The sequence below is a fragment of the Acanthisitta chloris genome, unplaced genomic scaffold, assembly GCF_000695815.1.
Source record: "Acanthisitta chloris isolate BGI_N310 unplaced genomic scaffold, ASM69581v1 scaffold8273, whole genome shotgun sequence".
Lineage (NCBI taxonomy): Eukaryota > Metazoa > Chordata > Aves > Passeriformes > Acanthisittidae > Acanthisitta > Acanthisitta chloris.
In genome coordinates, this window is record NW_008664258.1 from 4,443 (window position 1) to 16,139 (window position 11,697).

General features: G+C 44.2%; 1 pseudogene; it reads left to right on the top strand.

Annotated features, from left to right (window-relative positions):
• The first annotated feature begins 1,085 nt into the window (after positions 1–1,085).
• LOC103798982 lies at positions 1,086–1,636 on the top strand (annotated as a pseudogene).
• The last annotated feature ends 10,061 nt before the right edge of the window (positions 1,637–11,697 follow it).

Here is an 11,697-nt window from a genome sequence, read left to right on the forward strand (position 1 = left end):
TTCTTTGATTCTGCAATTCGTTTATTTATGGTGCCTCCCCAGATCTGGAAAGTGATGTCTTGAGGGTCTCTCTGACAGGTCTGCTACTGTTTCACGCTCTAGCACTGTCAGCCACCTCCACCAAGTAGTTTGGCACACTCAGTACAGAAATGTTTACTTAGTCTTTTCGCAATAGGAATGAGGAAATTCATAAAGTAAGCATGTTGTGATTTGTTAATGATTTGTGAAACTTCCACTTTATTGCCAGTAGGTTTCATTAAAAAATAATGATGTCATACAGTTCTCCTTGTAGATTGGTTGACTATATTAAGAAACATTGACCTATTAATTTAATTACTGTGGTATTCATTATAGTTTTGAGTTCCCTCTGCAGAGGAACCAGTGACCTGAGGAAACTGAGGCAGAAATAATATTAGAAGAAACCAATGTGATACTGAACGTTGAGAAAGAAATTCCTATCCTGTAAGTCTAACAAACTTCTACCTCATATAAATTAACTGTAACTATATGAAGACTGAGAGCAATTTCTTAATTCCCACATGACAATAGACTATGAGCAAAAACAGCATGGATCTACACAGGATAGCTATTGCCATTGGTAGAATTCCACTAGCAGATGACTGCAGGAAAAATGTCAATAAAACCAATTTGGATAGTTGTTCACTGCAGTGTTTTATATTCCATCCCAGTCACAAAATTAAGTCATTCAATCTAGAAAATGAAATTTGTTACGGACTAAACTGACCATAAACAATGTCTGAGATGATAAAACAGAAATATAGAACACTGTAGAATTCTGAATTACATCCAGACCTGGCTTATACCTTCATTTTTTGATCTATAATAATAGGCAAGAGCAAGGTACTCACAGTTTCAGAAAATTCTGATACCAGAGAAATTAAAAGGAGAAAAAATAGGAAACAAAGGTAAGACAGGAGTATGGAGAGAAGACAAAATGAGAAATAGGAAAGAATTCTAAACTAATGGGATTTCTCTCCTCCTTCTACCTTGCACAAAAGCTTAAAAAAGTCCAAAAGCCCATCATGGGAATAAACTGTTTTGTATTTTGTCTTGATTTTCAAGGAATGGCTGCTCTTAGGAGAAAGCTAACTGTAGTTGGAGATTACCCCTGTGGTAAGATATGCCTCCTCTTTCCCCTGTGTCATGAACAGCTTCCCAAGTCCTGTAAGCCAACTCTGATGCTTGCACTACTGACACAAAGGTAGCCAGGAAAGACACAAAACTAATTCTCTTGGATGTGGCAAGGAAGAATGAAGTCAGTTGCTGATGTTATTTTAATGTACTTCTTTGTGGATAGGCTTGACTCACAGGAAGACATCCTAGATTTTTGAGTTCCAGAAATCAAAGTGTTCTGCCCCACAGTACCTATTACTCCAGAGCCTACCAAGATAGAACTAAGGGGAGATGAAAGTATTAAGAAACTAACTACTCCAGGCAATGAGCTCATTAACACTACAGAAGGAAAAGCTTTAGCTGCCAGCATTGGGGCATATGCTTACCTGGAGCCTTCTGCCAAGACAAAGAAGGTGATGATAGGGGCCTGGAGATCATTAACCAATGTGCATTACGTGAGACAAGAAGAAAGAAACACTACATGCACTGCCAAATTTTGTGAGACAAGGGAACATTATCTTGTTGTTGGATTTCATCATGTGGAAAGGTAAGTAGATATCTTTGTTGTTGTTGTGTTTGTGCTATAAAGACTGCTTTTATATTACAGGGGGGAAAAAATTCCCTTGTATCTGCAAAGCATCACGCTTGAAAATTTGGATTTGATTCCTTCTCCTCCTCCAAAACAGGTTGAAGAGCACAATTATAGATTTTAGCTGAGTACTGGTCTTCAGAAATAGAAATGACCAAGGTACAGTTCTCCACAGAGGCTTTTTTTTGTCAAGGGAGATACACACAGAGTAGAACAGGAACATCAATCCGCACTACTGGGACAAGCACAAGAACATGTGTTTTAGTGAATCTAATCCTGGTAGCAAGACTTAGCGGCAAGCAGCTGTGCTGACAAGGTCTCCTGCTATGCTCTCCCTTGCATACACTTCCTTGAAGGATGTCCTTGGGGAAGGGTGTCACCACACACAGGTATTCAACAGTCTGCTGTGCTAATACCAGTGGGTTCCATCTGGCAGAACAGGTCTGACTTTCTGGAGGATTCATTCACAGAGCTGGCCTGGGCTTGGTTCCATAAACGCATCAGGAATGCAATGTATAACATAGGGTACAAATGGAGGCAGTGCTATCTCCACCTCTTCTTCAGGCACAAGTGGGGTAAACCAACCTGGATCTGGAGTAGGATGGTCCACTTCTTGATAGAATTCCTGCCTTGAGAGTAAAGAAAAAGACTACACTTAATTTGTTAAACATCTTTGTCCTTATGGTCTGAATGTAACATATCTTTCTGTCTTTCCTTAGCACTTATAGGCAAAAGGCATGAAGAAAAGGGAATGCCAACAACCACACTCTCAACTTTGCAAGTCATTAACAATCTGGAAAGAGACTGAGACATGCTGTCAACCTAAGCAGAACATCTCAAAGAGGCACAGAGATGGACCAAAATGGAAAGACTTTGGGTGCAACTCTACATTCCTCCCTTCTGTGAAGCACCGAGGGCTGGCAGCCCAAGGAGTTATGGACTGACATTAAAGGCATGAGGCTGGAAGCAGGCAAATAATGTGACTGCAGGGTTTGAAGGCACGTACTGTAACACAGCAAGTGAACAGAGAAATGTTTTAAGGTAAACTCTTTCTGATCCTGAAGTAAAGGTAAAGGACTAATTGAGCATAACTGTCACGAACTAGGAGAACATGGAGGTCTGTCACTTTCTTTTGCTGACTTCTTTGGTGCTGGTTTCATCACTCTGGCAGTGTGGTTAAAGTTTCCCAGGGGGAAACAAAATGAGAATAAAGGTAAATTTTTAAACTGATTATGCACCTAGAGCTGTACACTTAGCAAACAAGCTTTTCCAGGTGAGAGACCTAGTAAAATACACATTTAAGATTTTTTTCTTACCTAGTCTTCCCACCAGTATTAGTCAATTGATGGTATCATGGGTAGAAATACTGGGATTGGCCAAGTATTCAATATTGGATGGGTTGCTGCTTTCCTTCTACATCACTTTTTGGTACCAGATTTGAAGTCCACAATCATACTGTGCCATAATAACAAATGTTTCAAGCATGATGCTTTTACATTTCCAGAAGTACTTTTCTTCCAAGAATCTCTGAGCACATTTCAACATGAATTACCAGCCCACCTCTTGGTGATAAGTAGGTGTTATTTCCATTTTCAAACTGAGAAACTTAAACTGCTGCCTAAAGTAACCGTGAACCATCTCCTTCTTGGAGCTTGTTTTTTCCTGTTTCCCATACCCTTCCCTGTTTGTCTCCTGGACTATTCTTAACATCATTTTCCTCTCCTCTCTGTCTATGATAATCCCCTTGATACAAACTGATATTGCACCCAAACTTTAAAATTCTTCTCCCCATGCAATTTGGATGTGAGTGTGTATAAGTGCCCTCCTGCTTCAGGTAGTAGCATCATTATCACCTTTCACAAAGCTGTATTTATGTAGATAGGTTTGAATTGTTATTTCCATTTTGTATGTGCATGTGTGGGTGGGGAGGATTCGTCTGCAGATAACTTAAAGAGCACAGGTGTCTCATGTGCCTCTGATGTGGGGCACTGAATTGGAGAGAGGCAGTTTTGCAAATATGCTAAGCATTTACTGCTCCCACTACTTGGAAAGTTCAGGCCACTTTGGTGAATCGGAGCTCACACTGCCTGATGCTTAGTAGGACACTAGTCAGTGTATTGGCTAGTGCTTGTTTTCAATCTGAATAAATGAGTACTTTACTCCAGAAGGGTGTTTTGTTCAAGATAAGGGTAACTGGTTTCACTCTCAGTATTCACTGTGCATATCTCTCAATTAAACTGTTCTTAGACTGATCTCAGTTTCTGTTTCTTAACATTATTAAATTTTTCATTGTTTTTATGGGAAATAGAAAGTTGGCAATATGATTCCACTGTATACTCTGCAACTGAAAAAGAGAAACTTGCGGGAGGTTTTTCATCATCCTTCTGCTAAAGCTGTATAAATTCACTTTTTGTCACTTCTGTCAAAAAATCAATGCTCTTTCTCTGCATCTGTCTCAGACCACTTTTGCAAGAGCTGGTTACTATGTGGCTGTTCAAGAAATCCGTTGAAGAGTTGTCCATATTTTAGGGCTCCCATGAGAAATCCAAACTGGAGAGTCTCGTGTTCTGTATTTTAGCATTGGCCTGCGATTCAGAAAGAAGGGGATATAGCCCAGTAGTCAGTATATTAGACTAAGGCATCTGTATCTGGGGTTGCTTCTCTATTCCACTGTGAGCTACAGACTGTAGAGAACAGGCTGTCCACATCTGCACTGCAAAGTAGCTGGAAGAAAGCAGTACCCCATAGCATCACGGAGCTTGAGGGCTGATAGTTCACCTTTTTCATTTAGGAATGTGTCTCCAGAATTCTCTGCAGCCTCCAGCACATGTACACCTGTGAGCTGTTGTGGGGCTTCTATCCCCAGGCCTGCTGGGATGGGGGTTGTACTCATGCATGTGAAGAACTTAGATCTATCTGTGTGGAAGAGTTCAGATAGTAGCCATGGGAGAGCTAGAAACTCTGTAGAAGAATTATACTGGGAAAGTGATACATGCCCATGTCATAAACCTGGAACAAAAATCAATAGTGATGAATCCATACAGGAGCAAACTGCCAGCAGTCAATATCCAGGCTAGACTTGAGCCAGAAGTGCTCTCCTCTAATGCAAGTCATTGTTCCAGTGTTGGAGGGGAGAGGAGGTGAGGGAGAGGAGAAGGAGAGGGAGAGGAGACTGTTTTATTAACCATAGGTTTTTTTACTTCTGTGAATTTAAATATTAAGCATGACTGTTTATTAAGGAAAATAAAAACCAAAGGAAAGAAGTACTGTGGAAGAGGAGATGGAGATTAAATGAAAATTCATGTATCGTTCAACAGGGCCATTTCTAAGATAAAATACACTGTTTATTCACCACCACCACAGTTTAAGACATGTCCAATTGAAACAGCAGGGAAATTTACACTGCATTAGGTGAATATGATGATATGCATTACAACTGGAGATTTCAATGAAGCAAATATGCAAATAAATGATATTGATGTATTTGGGTAGACTATAAATAAATAAATAAAATTAGTATGTAGTAATAATAAAGCAATATGTGAAAGCAATTTTCTGTTTTTATTGCAAAGATAGTTTATGTATTCCATGAAATAGTGTTGTAGCAGCCTGCATGCCTCAGAATGTCATCAAGACAAGGTTTGTAGACAAGCTGACTTTGTTGGGAAAAAACAGACAAGCTGGTGGACACTCATGTCTTCAAACACCTCCTCCAGATCCCATCTGATAGAGGACCTGCCTTCTCCCCATAGAGCTCTACATACTGTGATAAGCCACAAAAGCTATGACAGTCTAGAATGTTTTGTACAGAGATGTAGGCAGAACCTGTGACATCTACAAAGTGACATATAAGCAGTGCTTTAGCAAAAACCTACCCGCACAGCACCCAGTACAGGGCTGTGGAAGGAAGAGAAGTTTTGAACTAAAAAAAGCCCCATGTGTTCTTTCCTTTTCATTGCCTGTTTCACAGATGGAGTGGAGAGAGAGTAATATGTCTTGCTTAGCAAGACCATTCTCCATTTTGTATTAGTATCTTGTGTAAATATGTCTTCCTAGTGAACAACCTATCAGTCTACCTTCTAATTTGTCTGTTTACTCAAAATTATCGTCAGATAGGAAGCATGTTATATTTTATGAAAATAGATTTTCTTAGTCTTTTGTCTCAGTTTTCTTCATAATATCTTGCCACTTAATCAAATTTGTTTTCTGAGATGTACTGCATCTGTTTTAAATAATTCATCAGCTTAGAGTGTATCTCTGCAATCACTTGGAGAATGTCAAAGTGGTACAAAAGCCTGTAATTTGTTTTTATGTTTTGATGGAAATGAGGGGTTGGATCACAGTATTCCTCCACAGCAGATCAGAGTAGCGTATGAAAAGCCAGAAGGATTGTACTTTATTGCCAAAACTAAATTTTATATGTCTCTAAGGTCTTGAAAGCTTTGTTTCTGCTAGTGATCTTGTCCATCACTGAAAGTACCTCCACACTGTTGATGCATTTGCATTTCAATCTGCTTGGGTCCCCAACATGAGCTTTATGCCAGCTACATCCTGTGTCAGGGTGAGATAGCTTTTGAGGGGACTTGCCTCAGCACATCCCTCAGGCTGTGCCTCTTAAGGGGACAGATTGGTAGAGGAACATCTGATTCATGAATCACAGCAACGACTGTTCTGTTTCTGAGCAGTTCGATGCCATTGGGAGCAACTTGGTCAGCTCAGGTACAGCTGAACCATGCATTGTGGTGGATATGCCTGGGTGCTGGGAGTGGGGGATTTAACTGCCTGTCATCATCTAACTTTGACTGAGAGGGAGTTTGAAAGCTTGAGGAAAGGAGGAAAGAAAAAGGAGGATCTCCCTTTCAATCTTTTTGTTCAGGCAGTAGGATCTCTTTGCAGGGGCTGTCCTTGGCTCAAACCCAACTGCTAGCCCAAATGGACAGGTCACTGTCACAGACTGACAAATCCAGTGGCCCAGTAGAGGCAAGGCTGCATTAGCTCCCTGTTCCCAGGTTCAACTGGCAGTGGGACTAAGTATGTGTTCCCAGCAGGCACATGAGCACAAATACACACACTCAACACATATCTAGGTGCATACATGACCAGTTCCATAGAAACGCTACACACACACACACACACACAAACACAACTGGCTCCAAGGGCCTCATCCTGTTCTGCTCTCTGGCTGATCATGATTAAAGCCCATTAATAGAATATATATACACTTATATGGACATATATTCAGTGTGAATCCCTCTAGCCACCAGCCTGAAACACTCAAGTCTGACTGCACAGTAGCTGGTCCCTGAATCCTCTCATGTCCAGTCCACAAACCCACACAAACAGCTCCCAGTTGAGAGTCCCACCAGTAGCCAATGCATAGATCACTGGTGCCTCTAGCACTCAGGCCAGGCTTATGGTTGCTTTGATATGTCTCCCAAAGCCTCTTATCCTACTCACCAGTTAGTTCAGCTTGACATTCATCATTGATTCACCTAGACTCTCCAACACACATGTGCACGCAGAGTAGAGAGTCCTTCACCGAGGAAAAGGCTCTGAAGTGGAGTTCAATGAGAAGACAGGCCCTGCTGACCAGCTGCAGCGCATGGCCAGACAGACAAACCAACCAGCCAACTCTTGACATGTCATTGGCCCCTTTTATCCCCTTATGTTTTCCCACCCTTGTTCACTCCCAAGCCAACCACATCCCTCCCTTTCCCCATGCTTTGTTCCTCCCCTAAACATCCCATCACAAGATGCTCCTCCTCTTTATCCCATAATGTGTCCCATACCCCTGAGGCAGTAACTTACCCCTCAGTCCCTAAGAGCCTTTCTCTAGCAGGGTGTTGGGTGTCCCCTGGCCCGAGGCTCTCCAGGACAGCCCTGGGAGGGGCCACATCAGGGGCTCATGTCCCCCACTGGGGGTTATTGGAGTTCCTCCCCCTACCCTGCCTCCTACCTCCATGTTCCTGTGGTCAGGCTTTAGTCACACTGTCCAGTCACCAGGGAAAGGCACTTTGGGGTCTGTCTGCAGGCTCTGCCCATCGTGGATGGCTGCCTGCCACCACTTACCCCGGAGGGAAGTGAAATGTGGCTGTGTTTAAAGCCTTTGGCAGGGTAAGCCTAAACAAATATTTATCAGTGGCCAAAGGTAGAAGAAAGAGACAATAAAAATGCATCTTTTGCAAGGCTCCCTGTCTACCAGTTTTCTGCAGGAAGGTAAATTTAAATTAATGTTGCACTTAAGCACTGCTTTGCCTTTAAAAATGATGAACGGGCCCAGGTACATTTCCAGTGACCTGCTGTAAATCTGGTATGTGCTGCATCAATAGTAAATTGCCAACAGATGATGGTGCTCTGAAAATGCAATAGAGGCAGCTCAGACGTTTGCTTCTCCTCATCCCAGTCTAGCTGGAAAGGGCACACTGACTTCTTCCTCAACAACAGGAGATCACAGCCCACAGGACTTTGTCAGCCTCTGCCATGGTGCTCAGAGCATCACCATGGTCACAGAGGGAAGGTTGAGGGCCTGCAAATGAGCAGGATCCAACATCTCAAAACCAAACTTGTTATTTTTCTCCACTACAACTCAGAGAGCTGAATTCCCATTACAGGACTTGGCTTTATAATTAGACAGATATGAAAAAGCCTTGTGGTAACACCTATCAGGCTTTTTTGACACACTTCTGTGGCAATATCTATATGGATCAAGATATGAGATTGCAGACTCAGCACTGTCTTTTTGTTATGTGTACATGCAGTGCCTAACATGAGGAACTTGAACCACTCCCGAGGAGAGGGAGGTGCTCCTGGTGGTGACAATGATTCATGATGTCCCTTGCTTCTGTCTGGCCACAACCCAATTTTTTTAAGATCATAAGAAACCTGGTATACTCTGTTAACTGGACATCTTCCCAGATTCTCAATTTGTTGAGAAAAGAGGTTAATACAAGTGCCAGCACCACGGTCGCTTCCCTACGAAGTCATCCACCAAGACCCCTGGGGAGGAGACCAGGGTCAATCCTTACTCACTGTGACTCATCGGGAAGGCATCCTCCCAGTGCAGAATCTGGTCTTGGCACTCAGTCTGCTGCCCTAACTCAGCTGCAAATTAGTTTTAAACATAAATGTTATTTATCTCTAATTAATTATTAAGGCAGCACTCAGGAAAGATCATATTGGTGTGTGTCTGGATGCCACACAGCCCTCTCTAAATCATGCTGAAAACTGACTTCCCTCCCGCTATAAGGAGATTACTTCAGGCTTGGTGTTGGTACATAAGGAGATTTGTCACCCTTCTGAAAAATCAATAGGCTCTTGGCAAACTGGCTTTGGTGCTGTTAATCATCCCGTTGGCACCATCTGCCCATCTACCAAACCACAGCAAGAGAATCACCCTGCTCCCTGTCCAAGGGCCCTGCTGTGGGACCTCCTCAGTGGCTGCAGAGTCATAGATCATAGAATCACATAATTTTAGGGCTTGGAATGGACCTTAGAGATCATCTAGTCCCACCCCCTGCCCTGGGCAGGGACACCTCCCACCAGAGCAGGTTGCTCAAGGCTTTACCCAGCCTGGCTTTGAACACTGCCAGGTTTGAGGCATTCATGACCTCCCTGGACAACCTGTTCCAGTGTCTCACTACCCTCACAGTAAAAAACTTTCTCCTAATATCTAAGCTAACCTTCCTCTCCTTCAATTTGAAGCCATTACCCTTTGTTCTATCATTGCAGTTCCCAACAAAGAATCCCTCTCCAGCTCCCTTGTAGGCCCTTCAGATATTGAAAAGTTGCTATGAGGTCTCCATGCAGTCTTCTCTTCTCCAGGCTGAACAGCCCCAACTTCCTCAGCCTGTCTTCATAGGGGAGATGCTCCAGTCCTCTTACCAACTTCACGGCTGCCTCTGCATTTACTCCAACAGTTCCACATCCTTATGTTGAGGGCACCAGACTGTCTTCATAGATGCTCCAGTCCTCTTACCAACTTCACGGCTGCCTCTGCATTTACTCCAACAGTTCCACATCCTTATGTTGAGGGCACCAGAACTGCAGGCAGTATTCCAGGTGGGGTCTCACTAGAGCAGAGGGGAAGAATCACCTCTTTTGACCTGCTGGCCACTCTCCTTTTAATGCAGCCCAAAATTTGATTGGCTTTCTGGGCTGCTAGTGCACACTGCTGGCTCATGGTGAGCTTGCCTCTGCATTTACTCCAACAGTTCCACATCCTTATGTTGAGGGCACCAGAACTGCAGGCAGTATTCCAGGTGGGGTCTCACTAGAGCAGAGGGGAAGAATCACCTCTTTTGACCTGCTGGCCACTCTCCTTTTAATGCAGCCCAAAATTTGATTGGCTTTCTGGGCTGCTAGTGCACACTGCTGGCTCATGGTGAGCTTCTCATCCACTGTCACTCCCAAGTCTTTCTCCTCGTTGCTGGTCTCAATTACTTCCCCACCCAACCTGTAGGTGTGCCTAGGATTGCCATAGCCCAAACGTAGGACCTTGCACTTGATTTTGTTGAACTTCATGAGGTTTGCATTGGCCCACCCCAAGCCTGTCAAGGTCCCTCTGAATGGCACATCCCTTCCCTCCAGCATGTGACTGCCCCACACAGCTTGGTGTCATCAGCGAACTTGCTGAGGGAGCACTGAGCCCACTGTCCATGTTGACAACAAAGATGTTAAATAGTATCAGCCCCAGCACTGGCCCCTGAGGGACACCACTCCTCCCTTGCCTCCACGTGACTGCCCCACACAGCTTGGTGTTGTCAGCAAAGGTGCACTCAACCCCATTGTCCATTGCTGAACAGTATCGGCCCCACCACCAACCCCCGAGGGACACCTCTCATCATTGGCTTCCACATGGACAATGAGCTGCTGACCACAACTCTCTGTGTGTGACCATCCAGCCAGTTCTTTATCCAGTGAGTGGTCCACCCATTGAATTCATGTCTCTTCAATTTAGAGACAAGGGTGTCATGCAGGACAGTGTCAAACACTGTCAAAAATGCTCCCCTATCCACAAATTCAATGACCCCATCATAGAAGGCCACCAAATTCATCAGGCATGACTTGCCCCTGGTAAAGCCATGTTGGTTATTACCAATCACCTCTTTGCTTTTCATGTGCCTAAGCATAGCTTCCAAGAGAATCTGCTCCATGATCTTGCCAGGCACAGAGGTGAGACTGATTGGTCAATGGTTTCCTGGCACAGCTGGGTCTGCACCTCTGCAGCTGAAATGCTCTCAAGCCCAGTTGAGGGTGCAGGAGGATCCAGGGACTGGGAGTACATGGCTTATAGTGGACTCTGTTGTGTCTCCACTGGGACTTGTGCTCCATGGAGGGGCCAGTGCCTTTGTCTGGTGCCCAAAAACTGGCTGAATGTTCAGAGGAAAAGCAGAGGAGACAAAAATGCTGAAAAAATCCATCCACCTGAGGCATTGTCACTGGCGTGTGCAGCTCCTCTGTGCCTCACCAGCATGCAGAAGATGGAGAAATCCCATGGCACAGCTTGCTGGCTATGAACTATCACTTGTTGACACATGAGGCTCTGGTATGAGCACCCTACATGCACTGCAAGTCAGGGTCTTATCCTCCTAACCCAGCACAGTGTTGCTCCAGCAGACAGAAGCAACAAGCTGCAGGAGCAATTTCTGTACAGGGCCAGGACAGGCTGGAGAGGCTGGAGCTGAACCCAGGGAGGGATGAAGCTGGTGACAGGATGTAGCACGAGCAAAGGTGTGCTGGCCAGGCTTACAGGGGCTTAGCTGCAGCAGAAAGCCAGGCAAGCTGCAGTGGGCTGGGGGAAAAGGGCAGGAGCAAATGGCAGTGCTTGGCTTCCTCTTGCTCCGTATTAATCAGCTCTTTTCTGAATCACAGACATGGCTTTGTCTGTGGGATATCAACTATGAGATTCAGAAATTAATTTAGCTTGGGAGCTTTGGATGACTCAGACTGCTATGAAAACACCACAGGGCAGAAAT